This window comes from Pogona vitticeps, chromosome 2, assembly GCF_051106095.1.
Source record: "Pogona vitticeps strain Pit_001003342236 chromosome 2, PviZW2.1, whole genome shotgun sequence".
Lineage (NCBI taxonomy): Eukaryota > Metazoa > Chordata > Lepidosauria > Squamata > Agamidae > Pogona > Pogona vitticeps.
This window is the reverse complement of record NC_135784.1, coordinates 192,122,772-192,147,190: the sequence shown is the minus strand read 5'-3', so window position 1 is coordinate 192,147,190 and position 24,419 is coordinate 192,122,772. Positions and strand designations below refer to the sequence as shown.

The 24,419-nt window shown below is 43.7% G+C and overlaps 1 long non-coding RNA gene across 2 annotated transcripts in view; it reads left to right on the top strand.

Moving 5' to 3' along the window:
- Window positions 1-24,419, top strand: part of LOC140704756 (uncharacterized) — a 166,671-nt gene that overhangs the window by 83,386 nt on the left and 58,866 nt on the right. For both annotated transcript variants that reach the window (XR_013541293.1, XR_013541294.1), the window contains one exon: window positions 2,412-2,499. This is a non-coding gene — a long non-coding RNA (uncharacterized LOC140704756). The remainder of the gene's footprint in view (window positions 1-2,411; window positions 2,500-24,419) is intronic.

Genomic DNA, 24,419 nt, shown 5'->3' with positions numbered 1-24,419 from the left:
CTGCTGTTTTTACTCCCACAGGTCCTTTGTGGATCCCAGCTCGGTGTGTGATGCCATATCGTGGGAAGAATGAGTGGGCATCGTAACCTGCAGGACCCCATTCCAGAATTCAATCCAGCAATGGCTCTGGAGTGGGACCAGATGACTGCACGTCGCCGAAAGCGCCCGGTCTGACCTGATGGCACTCAGCCCACAGTTCCCTGGGGCATGTTAAGACGCCAAGTGCTGATGCAAAAAGAACTTTAAGCAGATGCCTTTAGTAAACCATTTGGAATGTCTGGATGCAACTTTGAGGAATTTGGGACAGCCCTCAAATATCAATGAAGGCCCAGCAAACCATCAATTGCAGAATATTATGAAATAAAAAAGAAATATAAACAATTAATAGCACTTAAAAAAAGAAAAGCAATTAAAAGGGATGGAATGCATTAATTGAATGCACTCTAAATAAAAAACCTAAACTCTTCTGGGCTCTTGTCACGGATGCCCTGTTCTCGTCCTCTAACCAGCTCAGCTGTAACATCTCAGCAGACATCTGGGAACAGCCTTTCTCATTTCTCTTTGGCGATATTAAAGAGTACTCAATAGATTTCTTCCCAAGTATAGATTTAAATGACATTCCTACGTGGAGGCCGGTCACAGTGACTGAAACAAAAACCTTGATTAGAAGCATGAAATCGGGCAAAGCGCTGGGAAAACATGCCATTCTCCCTGAAATGCTAAAGGCTAACATGGATTGGTGGGCACCTCTGTTGGTTGACCCATATTCATAACTCAGGCAAATTTCCCACCGCTTTGTCTCAAACCATAACAATACCTATCTTTCAGAAAGGAGAGAGAGGAGACCCAACCAACTATAGGCTAATCAGTTTACTCCCTGTGCTGGGCAAATTGTACTCCAGTCATTTAAATCAAAGACTACTCACTTGGATAGAGGAGGAAAATATTAGGGGGAAGGAACAGGCAGGCTTTAGAAAGGGTAGATCAGCAACCAATGATGGTATAATTTTAAGCCATCTTGCAGAGAAATATAAGTATGTCCTCTTATGGTAACAGGCTTTTTTTTTCTTATTAAAAATATTTATTGTGTGATGTTCCGTATACATGGAATTAACAATTTTTGGTTTATACAAGATTTGTTATCGTAAGGTAGAATGTCCTATATACAGTGCCAGTTTCCACTTACTGTCACCAGAAAAAAGAAACAAAGGTGTTATGGCCACAATCAAACATTATATGATACTTTCACTTTATTATAATCTCAGAGTAAATAGTGATGTTAAGAGAGTTTGACTGGGCAGGTTTTATTTCTTATTTTTAGAATGCCCAGAGTCTGACCTTAAAATTGTTTAAGCCAACCCTTGATTAAGCACATCATTTTGGTTCGCTGTTCAGAGAACAGAAATGTCATTGTGTTAGTATTAGACTACCATGGGATGTTCTGCTTTTGACTGAAGGGGGGGACATGCTGGAATTCTGCCCAATGGCAACTCACCCTTTGTGTAGGAAGTGTGAGAAATCATTGGGTAGAGTTTAAACCTCACCCTCTTTTTGACTTCCCAACTTTTAAGGTACAATAAGGGTTTTTCAAATAGCAAGTATCCAGATGTGCTAATACCTTTATAGGTTGCCCTCTTCTCCAGATGTGCTTCGTGTAAGAACAGTGGCATTTTAGCTGACGTTTCATTTTTATTTTTCATCAGACTACCCAGCTTTGAAAGCAGGTCTCTCCCAACAAGCTAATTTTCCTCCCATTTTTCTCTGCTCTTCTTGTTCCCACACAAATCACAATATTGGCCGTACTGGTGCTCGAATCGAGATCTACTCTTAATGGCTGTGGTTCCTCAGAATCCCCAGTGATCATTTTATCTGACTGAAACTGTAGAGAACCCTTGAAAGGCTTTCTTCAGTGTCTCCTCTTTTGCTCCTCACCAGTTCCTCATACTGTATATTGGTTGATATTCTTTTGAATCTCGATGGTTATTTGTCAAGGGTTTTTTAACCACTCAAAAGCCTGTCTGCTCTTCTTTCATATCTTATTCCACAAAAGAGAACAGCTAAATGTACCCCTTTTCCTGCCCCCAGAAAAAAAATCCCACCTTGATTTAATGGATAAACAATGGCAAGAGATAACCAAATGTTTGGGCTGTTGAGCTGCCAAGGGAGCCTAAATATTGAGCCAAAGGCACAAATCTGTGGCTCCCAGGGTGGCCCACAGCAACGCTTAAGCTTTGGCGATACTCTGCTCTTCTTTGGTTACCGCTGGCTTGTAGCTGACTCCTTTCTCTTCCTTGGTCCTTGTGCTGCTGAAAGACAGAACATCTTGGGTTTGCCAGGGTTGAAATTCTTTTTTTTCTTTTTTGCGTTTTTATTTTTATTTTATTTTTTTGCACTATATTTTTTTCACACAGAAATGAAAAACAAGACAAATAGAAACAAGAAAAAAAAGAAAGGGAAAAAAAGGAAAAAGAACTAACCGGTACAACTAACCTCATATAAGTATGTCCTCTTATGGTAATGGACTTTATACTGCATTTATATACTAAAACCAGCCTTTGATTCTGTCCCAAAAGATATTCTATGGTTAAAATTATATGAAGCCCCTATAGATAAGTGTCATGGATCAGATTATGTGGTTTAAATCAGGGGTCATCAACCCCCGGTCCGCGGCCCAGTGCCGGTCCGTGGGCTTGCTGGAACTGGGCCGCGGACACAGCTCTCCGCCCCCCCGCACGTTTGGGGGGCGTGTCACACTTGCGGATGGGAGTGTCGCGCAAGCCTCTTGGGCGAGCCCGGCCTTGAACGGAGAGGAGGTGGCTTAGCCATGGTGGCCTGCTCGAGCCTGGAGGACCTCGAGCTGACGGGCAGAGTGCCTGAGCCAGGCCTTCCAGGCCTGAATATGCCGCCGAGGTGGCGGCCCTGGAGCGCCAGTGGGGCATCGAGGCCTGCTTCCTCCTCCCGGCTCCTGGCTGGGCGGGTGGCCAGCCCATCGCAGGAGTGGCTGCAAGGGCCCGGTTGCTTATCCTCCCCTGACCTGAGGAGAGCTCCACCACCCGCCACCGCCGCCTCCGGCTGAAGTCCCCTACCCGGTGGGCCTCCCCATCTCCTCCCCTCCTCACATGCAGAGACAGGGTTGATCCCGGTCCCTCCGCCTGCCTGGGGCTGCGCCGCAGTTGCTTGAGGGCTCCGATGAAGAAGAAAGATTGAGCGGGTTGGAGGGGAGGAGGGAGACAGGCAAAGCTGCAGCTTTGTCCGGACCATTGATGAGGGTGAGGGGTGTTGGCAAAGCCGGAGCAATCCAGCCAGCTCAGGGGAGAAAGGCGGAGCATCAGACGCAGGCATAGAGGCAGCAACGGTTCACTTCCAGCCAGCGTTGGGGGTCATTTCCCACTTGTGCTAAGGGGGGAGGGCGCGCCTGAGCCGCTGCTACCTCAACCTCTGCGCAAGAACCGATGGACCCTCTGTGGCAGTCACAAGCCTGGACCCCTTGCCTTTCCCGCAACTGGCAGCGGCTCAGCTCCTCGTGGCTGGGGGCCAGGCAGTGTGTCAGGGACCAGCAGCTGCTGTTGGGTGCACTCGGGCTGGCCCACCAGCGAGTAGGCGCAGAGGCTGAGCCGCCGCCGGTTGCAGGGAAGGCAAGGAGTCCAGGCTCGTGACTGCTGCTGACTCCGCCGGATCTCTTTGAAGGGCGCACACCAGGAAGAGCTGCACCACTCGCCCCCACATGGAGGACTGGAGGCACTGGATTAGTCAGTCAGGCTTCATCCCCCACCGGCAGGGCAGCAGCGTCCTCCTGCAGTTCTCGGGAGGAAGTGAGGTCATCGCCCAGACAAGCCCAACTGCTTCTCCCCCCCCCGCCACTGCCCCATCCCATCGCTGTCTCTGGGTGTTGCTTGCTCCTAGGAAACCCACACGCTCCTGGGTGGCTGGCCAAGAACTTTGCCTTCCTCACCCTCACCCCCCTCCATGCAACCTAAAGGGAAAGCAGCAAAGCAGAGGAGAACTCGCTGGCTTGTTTATACAGGTGAATCCAGGAGTTAGAATTCCCCACGGTGCCTGGGATTCGTGTGGCTGGTACAAAGCAAACATGGGGTGTATACACGTGTAAAAGAGGGGGAGGGAGAAAGGACAGTGAATTTTCCCGCCCCCCCACCTTGTCATTGTCCTGGAGCGATTTGGCCAGAGATGGTATTTGGGGTGAATTTCCTGCTTATTTGCTCCATTGTGCGCGCCCCTCCACTCAATACGTTTCTCGCGCGCTTTCTGCACACCTTCGGCGCTCCTGCCCCAACTCTGGAGGAGTGAAACCCGGGGATCTTGTGGGATGAGGCAAGCGGATGTTTGGTTACATTGACAATTGTTAGGGGAGGGGACAGAAATCCCACTGGATTTTCCTTTCCATGGATCCTCCTGTTCTCCCCATCCCCATGTGCACCAAGTTTTTCTTGAGCTCCCTCGTTCCTTTTCCCTTCCCCTCCCTCCGTCCCGCTGTCCCTCCGCTCCTGCCATAGAGGCAGTGGCGCACGCTGCCTTTGAATTGAACTTTTTTTCACCACCGTCAAAGCAAGGGTGGGGTTTGGGGCGGCTTTTTTGGGCTTTGGTCGCTCAGGTCTTCTTAAGCCAGCCACTTGCGAGGGTTGGGGGGCGGCAGCAGCAACAGAATCACCTCTGGATTGGAGCAGACACAGGAGAGAGGCGTGTGCGCCTGGGTGTGTATGCAGGCACATCAGTTGGCTGGCTGGCCACCACAAAGTCCCAGAGAGGTGTGTTTACCGGAGGTCTCCTCCAGTGCTGAAGAATGACTTGTTTCTTTCCACCTGGGGATGAAACGGCTTGTCGCTCCCTCCAACACGCCCCTCTACAAGCGTGACACGCCCACTTGCAGGCGTGACACGCCCACCTGTGAGCGCGGGGGGTGTTCTCAACCCCCCAACCGGTCCGCACACAAAGCCTGCCCCCCCAACCGGTCCGGAGTCCGAAAAACGTTGGGGAGCACTGGTTTAAATCATGTACTGAAGATGGGATATGTAGCTGGGAACAATGTAAAATGGATTCCATATTGGTTCTATGTATGAATGATTTTGTATGATGGGAATGTATTTTCAGAGGTCTTTGGGAACGTTTTTCCTTTAGGCCAGTACAGCGGACCCTTGAATTACGAAGGTCCCTACTGACGAAAATTTCGAGATACAAAAAAAAATTCGACTTGCAGCCAGAGCTTCATCCTACGAAACGCAGGGGGAAAGGGCGGGAAACTCAAAGCCGCCCCTGCTGCTCTCTGCCTACCATCCCCGGTGCCCACAGGGACAGAAGGCAGTGGGCAGTGGGGATGGGAGACAGGGACAGCGAAGGGGTTTTTGAAGCTCGGAAAGCCGAAAGCTGCTCCGCCCCCGCTGCCGGCTTTCCAATATCCAAGATTCACAACCCCTTTCGCTGTCCCTGTCTCCCATCCCTGGTGCCCTCTGAAAGCCAGCAGCGGGGGGCAGAGCAGCTTTAGGCTTTCTGAGCTTCAAAAAACCCCTTGCTGTCCCTGTCTCCCATCCCCGGAGAGGGACAGCGAAGGGAGTTGTGAAACTTGGAAAGCCAAAAGCCGGCAGCGGGGGCGGAGCGGCTTTCTGCTTCCAAAGCTGGACACGCTGCCCTCTTTCTCCCATCCCGGTGCCCTCTGCCTTCTCTCCACACAAGGACAGAAGGCAGAGGGCACCAGGGACGGGAGACAGAGAGCAGCGGGTGCAGCTTTGAAATGCCTGGGATTTTTTTTCTTTGCCTGGAACGGATTAAATGGTTTTCAAGGCATTCCTAAGGGAAATGGACTCTCGACCTACGGACTTTTCGACCTGCGGCCACCGTTCCAATATGGATTAATTCCGTAAGTCGAGGGTCCACTGTACAAGCCAATACAAGATAAGAAGACCAGACAATTGTTATGACGGAGAAGACAATGGACTGAGAAAAACAACACCTGTTTCTCGAGAGAAGAGAAGGAGGGGATTGCTTCTATCACCTTATGCTGTGATCGGATGACAGCGTGGGAAGACCAAGACGACAGGAGGAGCCGAGAAGATAGAAAAAGGAACTTTTGCCATGTGCAGTGTTCTATCTTGTTCCTATTTTTCCTTTTTGGATGGAACAATAGATTTTTCTAGGTCCTTTTGCCTGCTGCTCCCTGCAGGGAAAGGACTGGGGAAGATGTAGGGAGTCAAGGAAGAAGAGAAAGGGGGCTTTAGGCATTTTGCCTACCCTAAGGAAGCTTTTAGAGATTTTTAGAGCTATTGTAATTAAAAGAGGATTTTTTGTCTTAATCGTAATTTGTAACAAGCCTTGAAAACACTTATTTGCTATGCTTTTGCATCAAACTGACTTTATTCTGTAAATCTATATTTTTTCATTAAAAAGATCAATTATATAATCTTTTGGCTTCTTGAACAGTGAAGCTGTCTTAACTATACCGTGAGGGAGAAGCAAGGCCACATGAAGCTACTGAGTCTTACCTAATTGAGCCAAGTAGATCTTAGGACTACAAAGTTCGTGTGTAACTTCCTGCTGAGCTTTTTTTAAGGCTCAGCAAGTATCTTTTTAGGGCAGACTTGTACGTAGTAGTCTGTTGTACGCCCTGAGTGTGGTCACCGGGACTCACCCAGCTGCATAGGGGTACTCAGATTTCCAATTACTCTCTGTTCGACCGACCATGTTCTCCCTCATAGGAAACTGGGTCGTGGCAATAAGAGACTCCTATATCTCATTAAATGTCTTTACCAGAGTACCACACTTCATGTTAGATGTGGTACAGAAGGAGATCTGCCAAAGCCTATTCAGGCTAATAAGGGGTTCGACAGGGCTATATATTAGTAAAGGTAAAGGTTAAGGTTCCCCTTGACAATTTTTGTCTAGTCGTGTCCGACTCTAGGGGGCGGCGCTCATCCCGCTCTTCAAGCCATAGAGCCAGCGTTTGTCCGAAGACAATCTTTCCGTGGTCACATGGCCAGTATGATTTAGACACGGAACGCTGTTTACCTTCCCATCGAGATGGTACCTATTTATCTACTCGCATTTGCATGCTTTCGAACCGCTAGGTTGGCGGGAGCTGGGACAAGCAACGGGCGCTCACTCCGTCGCGTGGATTCGATCTTACGACTGCTTGGTCTTCTGACCCTGCAGCACAGGCTTCTGCGGTTTAACCCACAGCGCCACCACATTATTTAACCTGTCTTTAAATGATCTGCTTGGGTGGTGTTTTGGAACAGACTTCCATCCTCCTAGACTGGCAGAGATCAAATGCCCCCTATTGCTTTATGCAGATGACGCTGTTCTTCTGTCACTATCGAAAATAAGCCTTAAACAGCCTATTCAAATATGTATGACCTACTGTAAGAACAACCAATTGGTTACAAATTTTATCAAAACCAAAATTACGGTTTTAGCTCAGTCTGTAACAATAAGAAAATGGACAATTAATAGCACATGCATTGAGCAAGAAAAATGGCTGAAGTACCTAGGTATCACATTTCACCATAAACTTTCCTGGGCCGCCCACAGACAGTCCATAATCCAAGCAGCCGAGCACATGCAGAAAGCTATCTTGAGTTTTCTCTTTACTGGGGGGGGCATGTATACCAGCCTTTACCCAAGTTTCTAAGCTCAAAATTCTGCCCCAACTGCTATATGGAATACCAACTTAAATTCTAGTATTTCACACAAGTATAGAGAGTGTTTCAATTTTTCTAAGATCCATCCTTGGAATGCCAAGATATGTCCCTGCAGATGCATTACGATTAGAGACTGGTCTCATATCACTAGAATGGAGTGCTTGGCTCTTTGCTTTCAGATATTCCGCCATGGGATATCTTAACCGTTTACAGAAAGAGGTACATAAGAGCTCATGACTTAACACTTTTCCAGCCAAACTGCATCTATTAGGACTCTCGATGGACTTTCTTTTTGCCCAGGAACCCAAGGCAGTCAACTCTAGCCTAGAAAAGCAGATTAGGGACATTAAATACTGAAAATCAATTTTAATGGCTCACAAAACATGTTTCATCTTGCATTTTGGCCTAAACTTTAATTTTTCTCAAAGTGCTAGGTATTTGGAGAATTTGATTATCCCAAAATACAGGCACAATTTTTAAAAAGGCCAATTTAACTGTCTCCAATTCGCAATTTTAGATGGGCGTTATTCTGGCATCCCTTATGAAAAAAGATTGTGTCCTTGTAGTGATAACAAAATTGAAACACGTCCTCTTTCAGTGTAATCTTTACAGGAATGAGCCTATCAAATTTCTCAAGCCTATAATGAATGTCTTCCCAGGTAGGACTCTGATTTGTCATATAAAGTATTTATTAAGCAACACAAACAAGATAACTACTGAATTAGTGGCCAAATTCCTATTCTCTGCCAAAAGAATACAAAACACAATTCTTGACCTCTGCCTAACTCCTATCGTAATGTCTGGGTTATCTATTTTATTAATTTATGCTCTTTTAGCTATCTTGAAATGTTTCAATTACTTCCATTTATTTTAAATATTACATGCATGTATTTTATTGGGTCAGATACCAAATATATTGATGGATTGAGGCAGGCCCTGGTCAGGCAACCGAGAAGACCACACACCAGTAATTTTAGGTTAAGCACTATTCATGTAAAATTTATTGATGAGACATAAGAGACAGGATATGAGACAAAAGGTACCAAGAGGCGTTTCTCATACGCCTCATACTTCCCACTGATGAGACACTCATTAATCCAAATGACCCTTCTGTGGCAGGTGTTCAGTCCTGAGCAAAGATGACGGGAGCAATCCCTGAAGCACTGTTGAAGTCCACCTGTCCCTTCCTGGGTCATCCTTCTTTTAGGCATAGAGCTCCCTTGTGGACAAGCAAGGGACAGAATCTGGTTTCCTAGGCAGATACAATGTGTTGCCATGCAGGAACGCTTCCTTTCATTTGTAGAGTTTGAACAATCTGCCACAGATATGGTTTTAGCTAGCCTTAATAAACTACCTTCTTCAGGATTTAGGAAAATGTAAAAGAAAAGTTTCTTTTTATTTTCATCTCTCCAACATTATTCTGAAAATACAGACAAAACATCTTTCCCTTGTTTCTCCTGCTGACTGCCAGTAAGATAACAGTCAGGGTTTAGATTACCACATCACAGGAAAGCTATATATTTTGCTATATATTTTGCTTTCCTGTGATGTGGTAATCTATCAGGGGAAGAAAAGCATCATTTCTCTTCAGGAAAGCCCATGAAAGTCATTTCCTAGAAACCCAATCACACAGGACAGGTAAAGGGAATCCTTCTCCATAATAAAATGAGCACTATAAAACATTACCCCCCCCCAGTGACGACGATGTCAAGCCTGATGTTGTCTTTGAACAGAAGAGAAATCACCACTCCTGTTCAGGAAAGCCCACGGAAGGGACCAATGTCCTAGGACAGGACTACCTGTAACTTCCTCCCTCGTCAGCTCAGGAAGCTGCCCATGAGTCGGGCCGGACCGTTCGCTGCTTCTACACCTTCCAGGGAGGAGAGGGAACTGGCAAGGCTCCCGGGAGATCCTGGTGGGGCTCCTGGAAGATCCCGGCAGGGCTGAGGAGGGGGAGAGAGGGGGAGATGGAGCACTTGCAGTGAGCGTCATGAGCGAGCCAGCCGGCCATGGCCCCTTGGCACTCCCACTGGGGACCACCCGGATCTTACCTGGAGATTGGTGCTCCCCAGGTGCAGCAGGGACAATGGAGAGGCCTCTGGTGGATGGAGCCCTGGTCTTTTCCACAGGGTGGGATTTTGATTTTCGGTTGGGCAGCCTCCAGGTGGGACAGAGGGGCCCTCTGGCCCCCTCTTCTCCCGAAGTTTCGTTCCTCTGGAAGATATTCAAGCTTTGAAAGCCTGGAAAGGAAGAGGAGATGAGGGGAATGAGGTCTCCGTCAGGCCAGGAAGCCAAGAAGGCCGGTGAGGAGGGCGGAGGCGTTCCTGCTGAGTGACTTGTTTCGTTGCCTACCCCACCTTTCTGCTTAAAAAGGACCAAAGGAGTGAGGCCCACTGGTTAAAAACACCACTCAGGCAGCTGGGCACTCAGGATGAACGCTTGCTGGAAGAGAAAGGTCTTGGCCTGCCTTCAGAAGGACAGCAGAGAGGGGGACAGCCAGGCCACCAGTGGGAGGGAGTTCCAAAGGCTGCGAATAGCAGAGAAGGCCACAGAGAAGGCCCTCTCCCATAGCTGCATCCAACGTGAAGCTGGAAGAGCTGAGATGTCTTTTTCTTCTTCTGAATGGACTTCAGAGGCCCAGCAAGGAAGAGGCGGTCCTGGAGGCAGCTCGGACTGAAGCCTTTTCAGGCTTTATAAGATTGAACTTTTGAGTTAGACCTGCCTGGAAATGGATCAAGTGGCCAGAGGAGCTGCTTTAATGGGGGTGTGGGTGATGGGATCCCTGGGAACAGCCCCAGGTAGCCAGATGGATACTGACATTTGGATCCGCTGACTTTTCCGGACTCTATCCAGAGGCAGCCCCGCGCAGAATTGGTGTAACTGAGGCAGGAGTCACCGTGGCCAGACCCGACCTCTCTAGCAAGGGCGATCTGAGCGGGCTCATTGGTCTTAACTGTGGAAAGCACCGATCCCCAGGGAATCCAGAGGCACCCTTCGGCTGCCCCCCTGCGTTTACAGAAGAAGCCCCACCGTCTGAGGCCCAGACTGCCTGCCTGCTCCCTGCTCAACCTGCCTTACAACGGATAAGGAGTATTTCTACCTTCGCCCTCCTCCAGCCCCTTTCAGGCCCCAGACACCCACCGAGAGCCAAAACAGCTCCCCCGATTCCCCCACCTGGTTAAAAAGGCTTTTAAACAAAATGCATTAACTGATGCACAAATTAAAATAGAATGGAGGGCAGGTCAGCATTACAAACGATCCTAGGGGGAAGATTAAAAACGAACAGACTGACATTTTGGGTACTTCTCCCACACCGAAGAGCAAGAGAAATGAGGATTTTTCAGGCCCCCTCCCGTAGGGCCACTCGGGAGGCAGCTCAGTGACATCCAAGGACCTGTCACACTGCCCCCCCCCAGAGCCACCTGGCCACCAGGGCCCTGATACTGCTGAGGGATATTTTTCTGTTGCAGAATTTGGAACTTGAAGTCAAATTCCTTTTGCTGTGGAATTTACTGACTATAGAACAGCGAGACAGAATACAGTGGTGCCTCGCTTGACGATTACCTTGTGGGACGAAAAACCCACAAGCCGATTGGTTTTTGTGATCACTATGGTGCCTCGTAAGACATTTTTTCGATGACTGTGCTTCGCAAGACTTTTTTTAGACTGATGCTTCGCAATACTTTTTTTTTTAGACCGATGTTTCTAAGACTTCTTTTTTAGACCGATGCACAGGGAACGATTTTCACAAGGCAACGATTTTCACGGAACAAATTAAAATCGTCTTGCGAGTCACCACTTGTATTTATCTTATTTCTCCTGATTTCAAACAAAGTGTATATATTTCTATCCGTTTCTATTTGTATATTTGTTAGTAATCTCAACAAGAGCAAGAGCCCAGAAATGTTAGCAGCTAACATTCTGGACTGGTTGATATTTCAGAACAGCCATCAAGAGCTGCTGGGTTTAGCTACAGTTTCCCAATCTGGACTGGCATTTCCTAGGAAAATTATTCTGCACATGCCCCGGTGAAAAGAACCATAGTTGAAAAATTTGAGCAATCCCAGTCAAACCATCGTTGTCACAAACTTTGGGTCCCAAGGGGACCGTCTGAATCTGGCCCCATTGGGGAAAGTAGCATTTGGGTAATCTGGAGAAAGCTCCCAAACTGATTTCTTTTCTAAGCACAGAAGCCAAGGTTGCCTATGCCACCATTGGGTGCTCGAAGGCGTGGCGAGGTCGCCCTCCTCCAAAGGCTATGGCCTCCCTCCCTCCCTTCACTTGCCAAAGGCAAATGCACCACAGGGTGCTTCTGAACTTGTCAAAAGGGTAAGTCCTGAGCCCTTGAGACAGAAGGGAATTGTACCCACTAAACAAGGCTGCCAGTTAAATGTATACGGCCTATTTGCTTCAGCTGAACGAAGTGGGGAAATCCTTGGAAATCAGGACCCTGCAGACTTTTCTCAAAAAAAGAAAAGAAAACTGTTGATCTGTGGATGATATTTCTATCTGATATGATATGCAAATGAATTATGATTTTTTTAAAAAGGAATAACCCCAATAGGGAACAAAGTTCATATCAACAGAGATTTATATCTCTGATCGCAATGGATCTAGTTCCATTCCAGTTCCAGTTCATACATACATTTTCTGTGTTTGTGGGTGCGTGCATGCATGCGTGCATGTGCACACATCATCAAGTCAGTTCCAACTTATGACGATCCTTTACAGGGTTTTCCAGGTATAATCTGAAGTGCTTTACCCTGCCTTTCCTCTAGGGGCAAACTTGGGACTGTGCAGCTTGCCCAGGGCCACCCAGGCTGGCTCTTCTCCCAGGAGGCACCGGAGGTGGGGAATCGAACTCCTTGCCTCTGCCTATCCCACCGAGCTATCCAGCCAGCAAATGCTGCCAGTGCAGCAAAAGGGAGTAATCTTCAAGGTGTCGATGTGAGGTTGGATGTGTTGTTTGTGCAAAGAGGTGCCCTGAACCTGGGTGGGTGGAAGGGAGAAAATGCTAGCCAGGAAAGAAGACACTCAACATAAGGAACTGTCCTCTTCAGATCTGAGCTTCAGATACATCGGGGGGGAGGGCAGAGATAATATAACCTTGTGAACAATATAATAAATGAGATACAGACATGCTGATTAGGTAAGATTAAGACTGGTTTGCAGGTCCCCAAAGCAGCAGCTGTGGTGGGTGCAGGAGCCTGCAGAGAAGGAGTAGAAGGCGATGAGGCGGGAGAACGTCCAGGTCTGCTCTGGATCTCCCATTGGCAATCGGCAAGTCGTCTCTGCTCTTCTAGGGGTTCCCTCTTGGTCCTCATCCCTCTTGGCTTCTGCTTCTTTGCTCCCTCTGGTGCTCTGGCCTCCAGCCGAGAAGAGCAATGCCCCTGACTCCAGCCAGTCCGTTTTCCTGGCTCCTTTGGTAAGGGAGAAATTGCACGGGTGAAGGTTGAGTGGAAGCCACTGGGATGCTTTCTGAACATTGGAAACCAGGACACATTCTTGCAGTGGTTGCGGGATGCGAAGGCTGATAGTTGAGGTGATCACAACTAATTAAGAAAGCAATTAGTCTCAGAGAGAGAGGTTAAAGAAGTCAGTCACACACAGAGATGTCTGCCAGCGGAGCCATCCGCACACACCTCTCCACACATCTCTGGGCAACGCCCCCAGGAGGACTCCCCTTTATTACTTTAACAAGCTTACAGATAGTTGACAGTATACTGATAGGGCATGGTTGCACAATGCCAATTAGGATTGGAAAAAGAAAGGCCTTTGAAGTTAGCTCTCTATCTCTACCGGAAAGGGGAAGAATAGGTAGCCACTCCTCTCTCATCGGAAGCAGCTGCATCGTATCCAGGAGAGTATGCTCTGCAACTGTAGAATCACAACAGCTTAGCAACTTTGAGGAGGGGTCCCCCAACACACATTCCTGTGCCTTTTTCCTTCCCCGTGTTTAATTTTTGTGTGAACCCTCCTTAAGGTGTGTACATTGTGGCTAGTCGTTTCCCTCGATTGTGGGGCTCCTCATGCCCTCACCCACAAAGGTGTTTTGATGCACACTTTCCCTTAATACAGTATGGGCATTTTTAAAGACAAAGAGAATGGTGAAACTCTGAAAACTGGATCCCCATCCAACTGGATTAATAGGTAGATCCCAAATATTGCTGATCCCCTTTTGCAAACGGTCCTACGACACTTTGGAATGGACAAAGTTCTACAACTTTCCACCCACAAAGACTCTGCCCTGGCATGTGCCTCCATATAGGGTGGTTCGTTTCCGGAGGAGCGCCTTTACTCCTCGTCTTCTGAAATCCGCTGAGCTCTAGGCATGGCCCCGGCGTAGAATTAATCCAGCTTCCCTTGTCCTGACCACAGTTTGTAGAAAGGGAGCGGTGCTTCCCATCCATCTGCAGCTTCTCTGCAGAAGGAGGCAGTGAGGGAGCAGCCCAGTAGCCGGCAGTCCAGCCGAACTAGCCATCACCGGGAGGTGCAACAGGCACCCTCTTCATCCAGGGAGACAGCCAATGGTTTTGTATCTCTTTCGATAGAAGGCACACTGGACTCCTGCCCAGATGTGGTGGCTGATTGGAGGTGGGTATATGAACAGCTTGGTCAGAACAGTGACTCTAAGAGAGGTGCAACAGCACCCTCTCTAGATCCGGGTACGTTTGAGCCTCATAGGCGCCATTAAATGACTTTCATGTTGGTGTTAATGATTCTTTTTTTGCACCAGCGTTGGGCTCATACGCACTCTTGGAGAAGCGAACAGAAACGTAAATATCTGAAAGTATCCCATTGTGGGCGGTTTTGTCCACATTTCTACTCAGTGTAGAATAAGAACGAGAAATTCAAGAAGGCTGGGGCCATTCAGGGACGGCGCCACCACTGCAAAGCTTTTCATGCCGGGTTAGGTGGCCAGGTTCCTGCCCTCTGCCCTGGGGACTGTTAAGCTAGCCTGGGTACCAGCTTGACCCCTGGCCCCAAAGCCGTAATATCAGGTGATGGGCTGACTGAAACAGGACTCCATATTGTCAGTGGCATAAATGGACCGTGTTGGCTCGCATCGCATCACCATTGGTTCCTGTGCCCAGAGTTAGACGTACTGGCAGGCTGCAACTCTCCAGGGTCATGCTAGAGCAGCCTTTCCCACGTGGGTCGTGCTACTGGGGAGAATGGGAGTTGTAGTCCTCGAAGGCTACCAGATTGAAAAGGCTACTTTGAGAGCATCTTCCAGCCACAGAAGAGAACAGCACTTGGACCTGAACCTTTTTCTAGGGGCCAGGTTTATGGGTCTGCAAACGAGCAGGAGCTTGTAATAAGGAAGGATTGTTCCTATTTGCAAACAACACAACTATCTCAGCCTTCATTTGAACATATAGCCAGGTTTCTAGCCCATGTGGCCCCAAGGTCTTGGAAGGCGAGCTGTGCCTCGTTCTCAGCTTTTCAGGCGCAAAAGAAAAGCATTGCCAGTCATTTAAATGGAACATTTTTGGTGTCTGTTTGATCTTCAGTAGATGGTAAGGAACAAGCATCCTTGAACGACTATTTAAGAAAGAAGTGCTGGTTTGTGAAATGTTGTGGGGCAAAGTAGCCTAGCAAAAACAACTAACATGTTTTCCCCAATATGAAAAAACAGAATCTCTTCACCCAGCCTGCAATGAAAACAAAAAGCTAGCTGTATCTTCTTTTCAGGGATTACTGAAAGGAGTTGTAAAATTTTTGGCAACTGTCTCTCTTCAAAGCCTAACTGTGTAACGAGATGCAGGCTTCTTAATTTTCCAGGGGAAAAAATTGAAATCTGGATTTGCTCATTTTCTGTCATTGAAGACATTGAAGTCCAGGAATGGACTATGCTACAGACTATGAAAAACTGAACTGCACAGATATATGGAAGACACCTGGCTAGACAACAGTACCTGTGAAAGGGGTCTAGGAGTCTTGGTAGACCGCAAACTGAATACGAGTCAGCAGTGTGATGCAGCTGCCAAGAAAGCCAATGCAATTCTTGGTTGCATCAGTAGGAATATAGTGTCTAGATCAATGGTATTGATAGTACCACTCTATTCTGCTTTGGTCAGACCTCAACAGGAGTATTGTGTCCATTTCTGGGCACCTCAGTTCAAGAAGGATGTTGACAACCTGGAACGTGTCCAGAGGAGGGCGACCAAAATGGTCAAAGGTCTGGAAGCCATATCCTGTGAGGAGCGGCTGGGGGAGATGGTAATGTTTAGCCTTACAAAAGAAGGTTAAGAGGGGACATGATAGCCGTGTTTAAATATTTGAAGGGATGTCATGTCGAGGAAGGGACAGGTTTGTTTTCCATAGCTCCAGATACTAGGGCAAGGAGCAATGGTTTCAAACTAGAGGAAAAGAGATTCCACCTGAAACTCCTCAAGAACTTCCTGACAGTCAGAGCTGGTCGGCAGTGGAATAGGCTGCCTCGGAGTGTGGTGGAGTCGCCTTCTTTGGAGGTTTTTAAGCTGGATGGCCATCTATCAGGAGTGCTTTGATGGAATTCCTGCATGGCAGGGGGTTGGACTCGATGGCCCCTGTGGTCTCTTCCAACTCTGTGATTTTATGATTCTATGAAGTATTAATTAGAGATAGGATTTTTTAAAAATTTCCTACAAATCCCATAATTCTCCATTACTGGAGTTCTATTTTGTAGACAGATGCATAAACTGGAAGGCTTTGAGGCTCAGCCAGGCCTGGATCTACCAAAGCTTCCTGTTCCTGGCCTATTGCTATCTGGGAGCTTTCTTTCTGAACAGGATAGCTTGGGTAGAGCTAGGCCTAGCTAGGCCTCAAAGCCTTCCAGTTCAGGCCTTTCTCCCAAATTAGTCATATTTAAGTGTCTGTCTACCAGTTAGTACTTCCAGAATGGAGAATTTTGGCATTTGTAGTCCAAAAACATCTGAAAACCCCATTCTTAGTATTAATATCCAATATTAATATTAATACGCTCCCAGACTCCCACAGGAGGCTAGATTGGCCCCACCTTTGTTGTCAGGTTTAAGCCTGACATTAATAACTTGCATGTGGTGGAATATAATAATGAAATATAACATTAATTTTCAGTAGAAAGTTGCTTATATGTGGAGTGACAGAGAACAGATCCTGCCTCTCCTCTGATTGCCCCCCTTTCAAATATTTGAAAAGTGCTATCATATCTCCCCTCAGTCTTCTTTTCTCTAGGCTAAACACATCCACTTTTTCCAGTCTTTCCTCACAGCGCTTGCTTTCCAGTCCCTTATCATCCTTCACTCTAATACATTACACTGCGTATTTAGTTTAATAATTTATTGTATTTTAATTGCTCTTGGTTTGAAATTATTTTGAGCTGCCCTGAGTTCTAGTTGTGGTAGAAAAGTAAGATATAAAATGAATGAATGAATGACTCTGTAGCTTGTGATAGAACTTCTGCTTTGCATACAGAAACTTCTAGGTTTAAGCCTGACATTAATTACTAGCATGTGGTGGAATATAATAATGAATATAACATTAATTTTCAGTAGAAAGTTGCTTATATGTGGAGTGACAGAGAACAGATCCTGCCTCTCTTCTGTATGCCCCCCTTTCAAATATTTGAAAAGTGCTATCATATCTCCCCTCAGTCTTCTTTTCTCTAGGCTAAACACATCCACTTTTTCCAGTCTTTCCTCATAGGGTTTGCTTTCCAGTCCCTTATCATCCTTCACTCTGTGTAATACATTACACTGCGTATTTAGTTTAATAATTTATTGTATTTTAATTGATCTTGGTTTGAAATTATTTTGAGCTGCTCTGAGTTCTAGTTGTGTAGAAAAGTAAGATATAAAATGAATGAATGAATGACTCTGTAGCTTGTGATAGAACTTCTCCTTTGCATACAGAAACTTCTAGGTTTAAGCCTGACATTAATAACTAGCATGTGGTGGAATATAATAATGAAATATAACATTAATTTTCAGTAGAAAGTTTCTTATATGTGGAGTGACAGAACAGATCCTGCCTCTCCTCTCATTGTCCCCCTTTCAAATATTTGAAAAGTGCTATCATATCTCCCCTCAGTCTTCTTTTCTCAAGGCTAAACACGTCCACTTTTTCCAGTCTTTCCTCACAGCGCTTGCTTTCCAGTCCCTTATCATCCTTCACTCTAATACATTACACTGCGTATTTAGTTTAATAATTTATTGTATTTTAATTGCTCTTGGTTTGAAATTATTTTGAGCTGCCCTGAGTTCTAGTTGTGGTAGAAAAGTAAGATATAAAATGAATGAATGAATGACTCTGTAGCTTGTGATAGAACTTCTGCTTTGCATACAGAAACTTCTAGGTTTAAGCCTGACATTAATAACTAGCATGTGGTGGAATATAATAATGAAATATAACATTAATTTTCAGTAGAAAGTTGCTTATATGTGGAGTGACAGAGAACAAATCCTGCCTCTCCTCTCATTGCCCCCCTTTCAAATATTTGGAAAGTGCTATCATATCTCCCCTCAGTCTTCTTCTCTCTAGGCTAAACACATCCACTTTTTCCAGTCTTTCCTCACAGCGCTTGCTTTCCAGTCCCTTATCATCCTTCACTCTAATACATTACACTGCGTATTTAGTTTAATAATTTATTGTATTTTAATTGCTCTTGGTTTGAAATTATTTTGAGCTGCCCTGAGTTCTAGTTGTGGTAGAAAAGTAAGATATAAAATGAATGAATGAATGACTCTGTAGCTTGTGATAGAACTTCTGCTTTGCATACAGAAACTTCTAGGTTTAAGCCTGACATTAATTACTAGCATGTGGTGGAATATAATAATGAATATAACATTAATTTTCAGTAGAAAGTTGCTTATATGTGGAGTGACAGAGAACAGATCCTGCCTCTCCTCTCATTGCCCCCCTTTCAAATATTTGAAAAGTGCTATCATATCTCCCCTCAGTCTTCTTTTCTCTAGGCTAAACACATCCACTTTTTCCAGTCTTTCCTCATAGGGTTTGCTTTCCAGTCCCTTATCATCCTTCACTCTGTGTAATACATTACACTGCGTATTTAGTTTAATAATTTATTGTATTTTAATTGATCTTGGTTTGAAATTATTTTGAGCTGCTCTGAGTTCTAGTTGTGTAGAAAAGTAAGATATAAAATGAATGAATGAATGACTCTGTAGCTTGTGATAGAACTTCTCCTTTGCATACAGAAACTTCTAGGTTTAAGCCTGACATTAATAACTAGCATGTGGTGGAATATAATAATGAAATATAACATTAATTTTCAGTAGAAAGTTGCTTATATGTGGAGTGACAGAACAGATCCTGCCTCTCCTCTCATTGTCCCCCTTTCAAATATTTTAAAAGTGCTATCATATCTCCCCTCAGTCTTCTTTTCTCAAGGCTAAACACGTCCACTTTTTCCAGTCTTTCGTCACAGCGCTTGCTTTCCAGTCCCTTATCATCCTTCACTCTAATACATTACACTGCGTATTTAGTTTAATAATTTATTGTATTTTAATTGCTCTTGGTTTGAAATTATTTTGAGCTGTCCTGAGTTCTAGTTGTGGTAGAAAAGTAAGATATAAAATGAATGAATGAATGACTCTGTAGCTTGTGATAGAACTTCTGCTTTGCATACAGAAACTTCTAGGTTTAAGCCTGACATTAATTACTAGCATGTGGTGGAATATAATAATGAATATAACATTAATTTTCAGTAGAAAGTTGCTTATATGTGGAGTGACAGAGAACAGATCCTGCCTCTCTTCTGTATGCCCCCCTTTCAAATATTTGAAAAGTGCTATCATATCTCCCCTCAGTCTTCTTTTCTCTAGGCTAAACACATCCACTTTTTCCAGTCTTTCCTCACAGCGCTTGCTTTCCAGTCCCTTATCATCCTTCACTCTAATACATTACACTGCGTATTTAGTTTAATAATTTATTGTATTTTGATTGCTCTTAGTTTGAAATTATTTTGAGCTGCTCTGAGTTCTAGTTGTGTAGAAAAGTAAGATATAAAATGAATGAATGAATGACTCTGTAGCTTGTGATAGAACTTCTGCTTTGCATACAGAAACTTCTAGGTTTAAGCCTGACATTAATAACTAGCATGTGGTGGAATATAATAATGAAATATAACATTAATTTTCAGTAGAAAGTTGCTTATATGTGGAGTGACAGAGAACAGATCCTGCCTCTCCTCTCATTGCCCCCCTTTCAAATATTTGAAAAGTGCTATCATATCTCCCTTCAGTCTTCTTTTCTATAGGCTAAACACGTGCACTTTTTCCAGTCTTTCCTGATAGGGCTTGCTTTCTAGTCCCTTATCATCCTTCACTGTATCTAATATATTAAACTGCGTATTTAGTTTAATAATTTATTGTATTTTAATTGCTCTTGGTTTGAAATTATTTTGAGCTGCTCTGAGTTCTAGTTGTGTAGAAAAGTAAGATATAAAATGAATGAATGAATGACTCTGTAGCTTGTGATAGAACTTCTCCTTTGCATACAGAAACTTCTAGGTTTAAGCCTGACATTAATAACTAGCATGTGGTGGAATATAATAATGAAATATAACATTAATTTTCAGTAGAAAGTTTCTTATATGTGGAGTGACAGAACAGATCCTGCCTCTCCTCTCATTGTCCCCCTTTCAAATATTTGAAAAGTGCTATCATATCTCCTCTCAGTCTTCTTTTCTCTAGGCTAAACACATCCACTTTTTCCAGTCTTTCCTCACAGCGCTTGCTTTCCAGTCCCTTATCATCCTTCACTCTAATACATTACACTGCGTATTTAGTTTAATAATTTATTGTATTTTAATTGCTCTTGGTTTGAAATTATTTTGAGCTGCCCTGAGTTCTAGTTGTGGTAGAAAAGTAAGATATAAAATGAATGAATGAATGACTCTGTAGCTTGTGATAGACCTTCTGCTTTGCATACAGAAACTTCTAGGTTTAAGCCTGACATTAATAACTAGCATGTGGTGGAATATAATAGTGAAATATAACATTAATTTTCAGTAGAAAGTTGCTTATATGTGGAGTGACAGAGAACAAATCCTGCCTCTCCTCTCATTGCCCCCCTTTCAAATATTTGAAAAGTGCTATCATATCTCCCCTCAGTCTTCTTTTCTCTAGGCTAAACACGTGCACTTTTTCCAGTCTTTCCTGATAGGGCTTGCTTTCTAGTCCCTTATCATCCTTCACTGTATCTAATATATTAAACTGCGTATTTAGTTTAATAATTTATTGTATTTTGATTGCTCTTAGTTTGAAATTATTTTGAGCTGCTCTGAGTTCTAGTTGTGTAGAAAAGTAAGATATAAAATGAATGAATGAATGACTCTGTAGCTTGTGATAGAACTTCTGCTTTGCATACAGAAACTTCTAGGTTTAAGCCTGACATTAATAACTAGCATGTGGTGGAATATAGTAATGAAATATAACATTAATTTTCAGTAGAAAGTTGCTTATATGTGGAGTGGCAGAGAACAGATCCTGCCTCTCCTCTCATTGCCCCCCTTTCAAATATTTCAAAAGTGCTATCATATCTCCCCTCAGTCTTTTCTCTAGGCTAAACACATCCACTTTTTCCAGTCTTTCCTCACAGCGCTTGCTTTCCAGTCCCTTATCATCCTTCACTCTAATACATTACACTGCGTATTTAGTTTAATAATTTATTGTATTTTAATTGCTCTTGGTTTGAAATTATTTTGAGCTGCCCTGAGTTCTAGTTGTGGTAGAAAAGTAAGATATAAAATGAATGAATGAATGACTCTGTAGCTTGTGATAGAACTTCTGCTTTGCATACAGAAACTTCTAGGTTTAAGCCTGACATTAATAACTAGCATGTGGTGGAATATAATAATGAAATATAACATTAATTTTCAGTAGAAAGTTGCTTATATGTGGAGTGACAGAGAACAAATCCTGCCTCTCCTCTCATTGCCCCCCTTTCAAATATTTGAAAAGTGCTATCATATCTCCCCTCAGTCTTCTTTTCTCTAGGCTAAACACATCCACTTTTTCCAGTCTTTCCTCACAGCGCTTGCTTTCCAGTCCCTTATCATCCTTCACTCTAATACATTACACTGCGTATTTAGTTTAATAATTTATTGTATTTTGATTGCTCTTAGTTTGAAATTATTTTGAGCTGCTCTGAGTTCTAGTTGTGTAGAAAAGTAAGATATAAAATGAATGAATGAATGACTCTGTAGCTTGTGATAGAACTTCTGCTTTGCATACAGAAACTTCTAGGTTTAAGCCTGACATTAATAACTAGCATGTGGTGGAATATAGTAATGAAATATAACATTAATTTTCAGTAGAAAGTTGCTTATATGTGGAGTGGCAGAGAACAGATCCTGCCTCTCCTCTCATTGCCCCCCTTTGAAATATTTCAAAAGTGCTATCATATCTCCCCTCAGTCTTTTCTCTAGGCTAAACACATCCACTTTTTCCAGTCTTTCCTCACAGCGCTTGCTTTCCAGTCCCTTATCATCCTTCACTCTAATACATTAAACTGCGTATTTAGTTTAATAATTTATTGTATTTTAATTGCTCTTGGTTTGAAATTATTTTGAGCTGCCCTGAGTTCTAGTTGTGTAGAAAAGTAAGATATAAAATGAATGAATGAATGACTCTGTAGCTTGTGATAGAACTTCTGCTTTGCATACAGAAACTTCTAGGTTTAAGCCTGACATTAATAACTAGCATGTGGTGGAATATAATAATGAAATATAACATTAATTTTCAGTAGAAAGTTGCTTATATGTGGAGTGACAGAGAACAAATCCTGCCTCTCCTCTCATTGCCCCCCTTTCAAATATTTGAAAAGTGCTATCATATCTCCCCTCAGTCTTCTTTTCTCTAGGCTAAACACATCCACTTTTTCCAGTCTTTCCTTATAGGGCTTGCTTTCCAGTCCCTTATCATCCTTCACTCTGTGTAATACATTACACTGCGTATTTAGTTTAATAATTTATTGTATTTTAATTGCTCTTGGTTTGAAATTATTTTGAGCTGCCCTGAGTTCTAGTTGTGGTAGAAAAGTAAGATATAAAATGAATGAATGAATGACTCTGTAGCTTGTGATAGAACTTCTCCTTTGCATACAGAAACTTCTAGGTTTAAGCCTGACATTAATAACTAGCATGTGATGGAATATAATAATGAAATATAACATTAATTTTCAGTAGAAAGTTGCTTATATGTGGAGTGACAGAGAACAGATCCTGCCTCTCCTCTCATTGCCCCTCTTTCAAATATTTGAAAAGTGCTATCATATCTCCCCTCAGTCTTCTTTTCTCTAGGCTAAACACATCCACTTTTTCCAGTCTTTCCTCATAGGGTTTGCTTTCTAGTCCCTTATCATCCTTCACTCTGTGTAATACATTACACTGCGTATTTAGTTTAATAATTTATTGTATTTTAATTGCTCTTGGTTTGAAATTATTTTGAGCTGCCCTGAGTTCTAGTTGTGGTAGAAAAGTAAGATATAAAATGAATGAATGAATGACTCTGTAGCTTGTGATAGAACTTCTGCTTTGCATACAGAAACTTCTAGGTTTAAGCCTGACATTAATTACTAGCATGTGGTGGAATGTAACAATGAAATATAACATTAATTTTCAGTAGAAAGTTGCTTATATGTGGAGTGACAGAGAACAGATCCTGCCTCTCTTCTGTATGCCCCCCTTTCAAATATTTGAAAAGTGCTATCATATCTGCCCTCAGTCTTCTTTTCTCTAGGCTAAACGCATCCACTTTTTCCAGTCTTTCCTCATAGGGCTTGCTTTCTAGTCCCTTATCATCCTTCACTCTATGTAATACATTACACTGCGTACAGTATTTAGTTTAATAAGTTATTGTATTTTAATTGCTCTTGGTTTGAAATTATTTTGAGCTGCCCTGAGTTCTAGTTGTGGTAGAAAAGTAAGATATAAAATGAATGAATGAATGACTCTGTAGCTTGTGATAGAACTTCTCCTTTGCATACAGAAACTTCTAGGTTTAAGCCTGACATTAATAACTAGCATGTGATGGAATATAATAATGAAATATAACATTAATTTTCAGTAGAAAGTTGCTTATATGTGGAGTGACAGAGAACAGATCCTGCCTCTCCTCTCATTGCCCCCCTTTCAAATATTTGAAAAGTGCTATCATATCTCCCCTCAGTCTTCTTTTCTCTAGGCTAAACACATCCACTTTTTCCAGTCTTTCCTCATAGGGTTTACTTTCTAGTCCCTTATCATCCTTCACTCTGTGTAATACATTACACTGCGTATTTATTTTAATAATTTATTGTATTTTAATTGCTCTTGGTTTGAAATTATTTTGAGCTGCCCTGAGTTCTAGTTGTGTAGAAAAGTAAGATATAAAATGAATGAATGAATGACTCTGTAGCTTGTGATAGAACTTCTGCTTTGCATACAGAAACTTCTAGGTTTAAGCCTGACATTAATAACTAGCATGTGGTGGAATATAATAATGAAATATAACATTAATTTTCAGTAGAAAGTTGCTTATATGTGGAGTGACAGAGAACAGATCCTGCCTCTCTTCTGTATGCCCCCCTTTCAAATATTTGAAAAGTGCTATCATATCTCCCCTCAGTCTTCTTTTCTCTAGGCTAAACACGTGCACTTTTCCCAGTCTTTCCTGATAGGGCTTGCTTTCTAGTCCCTTATCATCCTTCACTGTATCTAATATATTAAACTGCGTATTTAGTTTAATAATTTATTGTATTTTAATTGCTCTTGGTTTGAAATTATTTTGAGCTGCTCTGAGTTCTAGT